The sequence below is a fragment of the Elephas maximus genome, chromosome 1 (genome assembly GCF_024166365.1).
Source record: "Elephas maximus indicus isolate mEleMax1 chromosome 1, mEleMax1 primary haplotype, whole genome shotgun sequence".
Classification (NCBI taxonomy): Eukaryota; Metazoa; Chordata; class Mammalia; order Proboscidea; family Elephantidae; genus Elephas; species Elephas maximus.
Window position 1 is genome coordinate 19,050,382 of NC_064819.1, and position 7,982 is coordinate 19,058,363.

General features: G+C 46.4%; 1 long non-coding RNA gene across 1 annotated transcript; it reads right to left on the bottom strand.

Moving 5' to 3' along the window:
- Positions 1-471: 471 nt before the first annotated feature.
- Positions 472-3,744, bottom strand: LOC126073361 (uncharacterized). Its single transcript, XR_007516726.1, has 3 exons — positions 3,388-3,744; positions 2,136-2,193; positions 472-1,065 (listed from the first exon to the last, which is right to left on the bottom strand). It is a non-coding gene; the product is annotated as an uncharacterized LOC126073361 (long non-coding RNA).
- Between the last annotated feature and the right edge of the window lie 4,238 nt (positions 3,745-7,982).

A 7,982-nucleotide genomic window follows, 5' to 3' on the forward strand; every position in this document is an offset into this window, starting at 1 on the left:
GGTGCGGTTGAGTCCTGGGAGGCAAGTCAGAGCTCTCACTCCATACTGTAATAACTAATATCATTCATAAATAAGCGTAATGAACAATGAGTATTTGTTGAATAAATGCTAACTAAACTGGCAACGCCATCTTGGATAAGTCTCCTTGCCCTTGTTTTTTACTGTCTCTAAAGTCTGGGGACAATGCCTGCCTGGGCTGCCTCAAAGCATTTTCGTGAAGGTCAAATGAGAGAATACATCTGACATGTCTTTATAAACCGTAAAGTGCTCCAGAAGGGTAATGTGGTGGGTGGGGCTACAGAGGGCAGCTCTCCTGGACAACTATAGAGGGGTGGTTCAATTTTGAGACCTCAGGAAGTGGTTGATACTCTCTGACAAGCATTTCTCAGACTGGTTATATGAAAGGATAAACAAACAAACAAAAAAACCCACACATAGTGCCCTCTTAATTTCAATTTTATTTTTATTGTGCTTTAGGTGAAAGTTTACAGTTCAAGTTAATTTCTCATTCAAAAATTTATACACATATTGTTTTGTGACATTGGTTGCAATCCTTGCAATGTGACAGCAAGGCTCTCCCTTTCCACCCCGGGTTCCCTGTGTCCATCCATCCAGTTCCTGTCCCTTCCTGCCTTCTCGTCCTGCTTGTGGACAGGAGCTGCCCATTTGGTCTCATGTATTTGATTGAACTAAGAAGCACAGTCCTCACGCGTGTTATTTTGTTTTATAGGCCTGTCGAATCTTTGTCTGAAAAGTGGGCTTCAGGAATGGTTTCAGTTCTGAGTTAGCGGAGTATCCAGGGGCCGTAGTTTCAGGGATTCCTCCAGTCTCTGTCAGACCAGTAAGTCTTGTCTTTTCACATGAATTTGAATTCTGTTCTACATTTTTCTCCTGCTCTGTTCAGGACTGTCTGTTGTGATCCCTGTCAGGGCAGTCATTGGTGGTAGCCGGGCACCATCTAGTTCTTCTGGGCTCAGGCTGCTGGAGGCTCTGGTTCACGTGGTCCTTTAGTCCTTTGGGCTAGTATTTTCCTTTTGCTTTTGGTTCCCTCCGTTCTTCTTTGCTCTGCGTGGGATGGGACCGATAGATGTATCTTAGATGGCTGCTTACAGGCTTTTAAGACCCCAGAAGCTACTCACCAAAGTGGGATGTGGAACATTTTCTTTATAAACTTTGTTGTGCCAATTGACCTAGAAGTCCCCAAAACTATGGTCCCCAGGCCTCAGCCCCAATATAGGGGAAGTCTGCTCAACTGGACCAAACCTAAAGCATAGAAGTTTCCTAGACACATTCAAACACTTTGAGGGAACGAGTGTTGCCCATTTTAGATGTTTCACCTCATCCAGACTCCAGAGTCTTCTCAGCCACAAGGTAGGCAACTGAATCCAAACCTTGGCATGAAAACTGGTAGAACCTAGTTGCAGGAACCTTGGCCAAGACAAACCCCAGGGAGGAAAGGAGAAGGTCTTGTTTGGAACCCTACTGAGAACTTGCATTTCTAAACAGTTCCCCTGCTGAGAATTTACGTTTCTACCCTAGATATACTGAATCAGAATCTACATTTTTAACAAGATCACCCAGGTGATTCTTATGTATAACTTCCTTTGAACCTGTTAGAAATGCAAATTCTCACCTGGGAACTGGTTAGAAATGCAAATTCTCACCAGGAGAAAAGCCCTGGTCTTGTTTAGCTTCCGAAGATGTTTATCAGTTGTTCGCATTTTTTGTGAGCTCAAGATGGGACTTTTTAAGGTATTTTTTAAATTTCCTAATTAAAGCCACATCGTTAGGCCAACGAACTCATGGGCACAAGTGCTGCTGCTATTTAAGGAAGTAGTTATAATTCTATTGAGCTTATTCACTGACAATTCAATTACTTACGAAAACTTAACCAATGGCATTGGTCCCTCTTTAGGGCAAACCACTATCTCCACCAGTTTCTTTGACCCTGCTTTGCTGGAGGTATTTCTCAGATAGTTCAAATATACTAGTCCTTCCCAATCAAGGGGTCGAAACTTCAAGAGATTGCTGCAGCCCTAGCCGAGCTGTCAAATTGGAATGCCAGAAAGAAACGATGTACCCTGTGCTCAAACACACTTAGTGGCTCCCCATTTTGTGGACCCCACATTTCTTACCTTGCCTGAAGATCTCTCCAGTCTGGCCCCTTCTGCTCTCTGTGCCTCAGTTTCCCTGCTGGTTCAATAAGGCAGTTGGATTAGTCCAGCTATAAAGTTTCATTCATTTGCCTCTGGGGGCTGGGGAACACTGGGGTAATGGGAAACTAGAAGGATAGAGCAGTTCTGCCTTTAATAGGCTGACACATCCGGAGTGTGGTTTCACTTAGCAAAGGATTTTGCTGCTAAAAAATACTGGAAAATTCTCATGGAACCCAGCCTTTCTGGAACCATTGGGACTGAATGAACTCCCGAAACTAGTGCCCTGAGATAATCTTTAAACCAAAAATATCCCCTGAAGTCGTCTGTAAACCATAGTTTAGCTTAATTAGTAAAGAATGTCTGCCTTGAGCATTGTGCTCTTTTAAAGAACTATCTATATGGGATCGAACGGACCACAGCGACTGGAAAGGTAAGATAGGAAGCTTAGGGGACAGTGAGTTTATGTTCATGGGGGAGGAACGATTCGGAAAAGGAGGGTGAGACTGGTTGCACATGGGGCAGATTATTAAATAAACAAGGTAAGCATGGGCTTGCTTGTGTTTACTTACTAATCTGTAGTGAACAATTTCACATTTTTTCACCACATCAAAGATTCTGCTTCTAGGTATGGCTGGCATCTGTCTCTCTCCCAATCCCACAGCACCTTCCTACAGAATTAAAGCCTCTTTTCAAATTTACAATCCCTGACAGGGCCAGAGGACCCAATAAGCAAGCAAAGTACGCACGGGCTTGCTTGTGCTTGCTGACTAATCTGTAGTGAACCATTTCACATGGGTTGCACTTTGATATAGTAGTTTGGACATGTTCTCAGAGGGGACCAGTCCCTGGAGAAGGACCTCATGCTTGGTAAAGTAGAAGGTCAGCAAAAAAGAGGAAGATCCTTAACAATATGCATTGACACAGTGGCTGCGACAGCGGGCTCAAGCATAGCAACAATTGTGAGGATGGCGCAGGACTGGGCAGCGTTTCATTCTGTTGTGCATAGGGTCCCTATGAGTCAGCACTCAACTCAACGGCACCAAACAACAACAAAATGTTTGAAAAACACTGGCCTTCACCCCCTGACTCTCGAGCTGCCCCTATATCTCCCCTTCCCTCTGCCCCCCACCATCCCCTGCCTCTGAAAGAAACCCTACGCATTCTTGCTGCAGTGACTTTACTCAAAACTTCCATCCCAAATTGCAACGCCCCCTTCCAGGTCCAGCCTCACCTGCATCAAGAAGCAGTCTTGCCCTTGAGGCTCTCTGCTTCTTCTGAACAGCTCACTGTGTGTTCCGGTGGCCATGCTGGTCTTGGAGTGCCCCTGCTGGGTGTGCCCCACTTTCCCAACAAAACTGGGGAGCCTCTGAAGGTAGGGACCAACTTCTGAGTTTTCAGCCCCAGTATATGCCATCACCAACCCTGGGACACAGAGATACCCAGACAATTTCTGTGGATGTTGCAAAAGGTCACTTCCCATCACTGACAGGGTCCTGAGATTGGAGGCTGCTAAGAAGAAGGTCACTCCCAACACCAGACCTCCCCACCCCCAAATAGGGAGCAGGACAAAGGACAGAGAGGAGGTGGATTCCCGGGCTGGTAGAAAGCGGAGTAGGGTGGAGGCAGCGCAGAACAGAACGATCCAGGTTGGCTCAACTCTCCTAACAGCTCCCAGAGTGCCCCCCCCCGCCCCACCACCTCCACCACACCTACGTGCTTCAGGTGAGGCTGCTGCAGGCTCAGAGAACACATAATCCACAGCTACACTCCACTGCCTCCGGAACTGGCTCCCACTCTCACTTCCTGTCTGCTCTCAGCCCCACCGTCATCCTGGAACACACCAACCTGCCTCCGGCCTGTCTCTGCCTCTGACAGTGGATGAGCTTGAGCGGCGCCTTCTGCTCTCTGGTTTCCCAGGTCCTGCCTCATTGACCTTTCCAGAATGCTGCCTCTGCCAGGCTCTGTGCACAAATGCCTTGCTAGGACATTCTGTAGACTTGAATCTGTTTGTGCCCTGGACCTAATGCTTGGCTCTCCTTTTGCTCCTCTGTCTACATCCCTGGGCAGGCCCCGTACCACCCCCTGGGTCCTGTCCAGCTGTAGACCCCAGGCTGAGTGGACACCTCAGGCTGAGCCCCTCCGGCAGGGTAGCTGGGCAAAGGCAGTCTTGGCCCCTCTGGCATTGTTCAGATCACAGACCAGTGGAGCTTCCCTGAGCCCTGCTTTGGATCAGCAGAGAACCCGCCTGGGGGTCTGATGGCATCAGTGACACTTTCTGGGAGATAAGGATAGCCAGCTGGGCTGCTACAGCGAAATGAGTAGCATCTGGGGCAGCCAGCAGGCCCCAGGGAGAGGCCTGTGAGGGGAGGTCCGGCTTAGCTGCTGGCTACTTGAGTGACCATGGGCAAGTTCTTTCTCCTTCCTTCCTCCCTCTCTCCACCCCTCCCTTTTACTCTCCTTCCCTCCATTACTAACTCTTTTCCTTTCACAAACATTTATTGAGCATCTTATATGGGACAACCCCTCTGCTAGGTCTTGGGGCTTCGAGCCATAGTCCTTACCCTGTTGTTGTTGTGCACTGTCGAGTAGATTCCAACTCAGAGCGACCCTATTTGACAGAGTAGAAATGCCTCATAAGGTTTCCTAGGCTATAATCTTTATGGGAGCAGACCGCCAGATCTTTTCTCTCATGGAGCAGCTGGTGGGTCCAAACCACCAACCTTTCCATTAGCAGCCAAATGCTTAACCATTGTGCTACCAGGGCTCCTTGTCCCTGCCCTAAAAAAAAAAAAAATTGCCCTAAAAAATTAGCAGCCGAATGCTTAACCATTGTGCTACCAGGGCTCCTTGTCCCTGCCCTAAAAAAAAAAAAATTGCCCTAGAGAGCCTCAAAAACTGATTAGGGAAACAAAAATCACCAATAACTATAATATTCCTCCTTCCTCCTGGGCCTCAGTTTCCTTATCTGTGATTCAGCCCTGACATCCTAGGATCCCTTGAATTCAAATGCTATTCTGTGAGGCTTCCCTCACCTTAGACCATCTGTTCCCACCGATATAGTGAAGCCGCCATAGTCAGCAGGGACGAGTCAGTAATAACGAGGACATGACTTGCATTGAGGCATCTGCCAACAGATTGTTGCGGTCTGGATCTTGCTCTCCAAATTTCCATTCCATCAGATACTTCAGCCAGCAAACCACCCTAAAACTGGCAAAGATCCCTTCCAGCATGTCCAGGGGATCTAAGAAGGATCAGATGAAAGGCAGATTATACTGCTGGTGTCTGAGCCAGGCTCCTTCTGATTGGTGGTCCAGACTACTTACAGTTACCACCAGGGCCACATCCTTCCCTTCCTTGGCTTGGAACTGAGGAATAGGAAATGCATATCTGGGTAAGTAAGAGGCTGGCAGGTTGGAACTGTTCCACAGGAATTCTGAGAGCCCTGAATTAGGAGGTCCAGGGTGGTGCTTAACTAAGGTTCTTCTGGCTGGTGACAAATGGGATGTTAGTTGGAGAAATTCTTTCACCTTCATTTCTTTCTCTCTTTCATACACACTTCCCACACCAGCCATTCTCCCTCTCTGTTTCTCAAGTTGAAACCAGGTGAAGGGCAGAGAAAATACTTAGATTATTGGATACACCCAAGATATCTTCACAATCCAACAGAAAGCCTTAGGCCCTGAGTGAGAACCAGTGGCATAATGACCATCACATGGGAACCCATGTTAATTCTACCAATTCCATATTTAACAATCAGTCTTGGTTACTTGTCTTTTCTTTCTTCTTCCTCTCCTCCTCCTCTTTTTTTCTTTCCATTTGTCTCTTCTTGGTGTCCTCTAAAATTTGGTTTTCAAGGTCCTTGCTTTACATTTTTAGAAGAAAAGCCTGGCAACATACTTCCCAAAAATCAGCCATTGAAGATCCTGTGGAGCAGAGCTCTACTCTGACACACATGGGGTTGCCATGAGTCAGAATCAACTTGACGGTAGCTGCTGGTGGTGGCCGGAACATTTGCAGTATCTGCAGAGAAAGTCCGACTCATAGTGACCCGTGTGCAGAGAAAGTGGTCCCAGCCTGTCCCAGCTCCATATAAGCTGGTATTTCTAGTTTCCTGACCAAGGAAGGCACACCTTTCAGGTACACAGAAATGCAGTGGTTGCCAAAATACTTCCCATTGCATTTTTCAGCTGGAGTATCTCAGGTCAGAGACAGGGACATGACCAGGCAAACTCCAGGGGTAGACGTGGAGCTACAGAAACTTAGCGATTAAAAACAGATCTAGACCATACAATGGAGGATTATTCAGTGATGAAAAGAATTGAGCTCTCAAGCTATGAAGAGAATCTTTCATGCATATTGCTAAGTAAGAGAAGCCAGTGTAAAAGAGTTGCATAGTGTATGATCCCAACTACGCGACATTCTGGAAAAGGCAAAACAATTGTTGTCAGGTGCCGTCGAGTCGGTTCTGACTCATAGTGACCCTATGCACAACAGAACGAAACACTGCCTGGTCCTGCGCCATCCTTACAATCATTGTTGTGCTTGAGCTCATTGTTGCAGCCACTGTGTAAATCCACCTTGTTGAGGGTCTTCCTCTTTTCTGCTGACCCTGTACTCTGCCAAGCATGATGTCCTTCTCCAGGGACTCATCCCTCCTGACAACATGTCCAAAGTATGTGAGATGCAGTCTCGCCATCCTTGCCTCCAAGGAGCATTCTGGCCGCACTTCTTCAAGACAGATTTGTTTGTTCTTTTGGCAGTCCATGGTATATTCAATATTCTTCGCTGACACCACAATTCAAAGGCGTCAACTTTTCTTCATTCTTCCTTATTCATTGTCCAGCTTTCACATGCATATGATGCAATTGAACATACCATGGCTTGGGTCAGGCGCACCTTAGTCTTCAGGGTGACATCTTTGCTCTTCAACACTTTGAAGAGGTCCTTTGCAGCAGATTTGCCCAATGCAATGCGTCTTTTGATTTCTTGACTGCTGCTTCCGTGGCTGTTGATTGTAGATCCAAGTAAAATGTAATCCTTGACAACTTCAATCTTTTCACTGTTTATCATGATGTTGCTCATTGGTCCAGTTGTGAGGATTTTTGTTTTATTTATGTTGAGGTGTAATCCATACTGAAGGCTGTGGTCTTTGATCTTCATTAGTAAGTGCTTCAAGTTCTCTTCACTTTCAGCAAGGAAAGTTGTGTCATCTGCATAACGCAGGTTGTTAATGAGTCTTCCTCCAATGCTGATGCCCCGTTCTTCTTCATATAATCCAGCTTCTCGTATTAATTGTTCAGCATACAGATTAAATAGGTATGGTGAAAGAATACAACCCTGACGCACACCTTTCCTGACTTTAAGCCAATCAGTATCCCCCTGTTCTGTGTGAACAACTGTCTCTTGATCTATGTAAAGGTTCCTCATGAGCACAATTAAGTGTTCTGGAATTCCCATTCTTCGCAGTGTTATCCATAATTTGTTATGATCCACACAGTCGAATGCCTTTGCATAGTCAATAAAACACAGGTAAACATCCTTCTGGTATTCTCTGCTTTCAGCCAGGATCCATCTGACATCAGCAATGATATCCCTGGTTCCACGTCCTCTTCTGACACCAGCCTGAATTTCTGGCAGTTCCCTGTTGATACACTGCTACAGCCGCTTTTGAAGGATCTTCAGCATCCACTCTGAGCAAATAAGGATCACAAGATATACTTGTTTGGCTTTAATTTTGGCTTTGGAGTCCCTGGGTTGCGCAGATAGTTAACGCTCAGCTGCTAACCTAAAATTTGACTGTTTGAGTCCACCCAGAGGCTCTTGGGA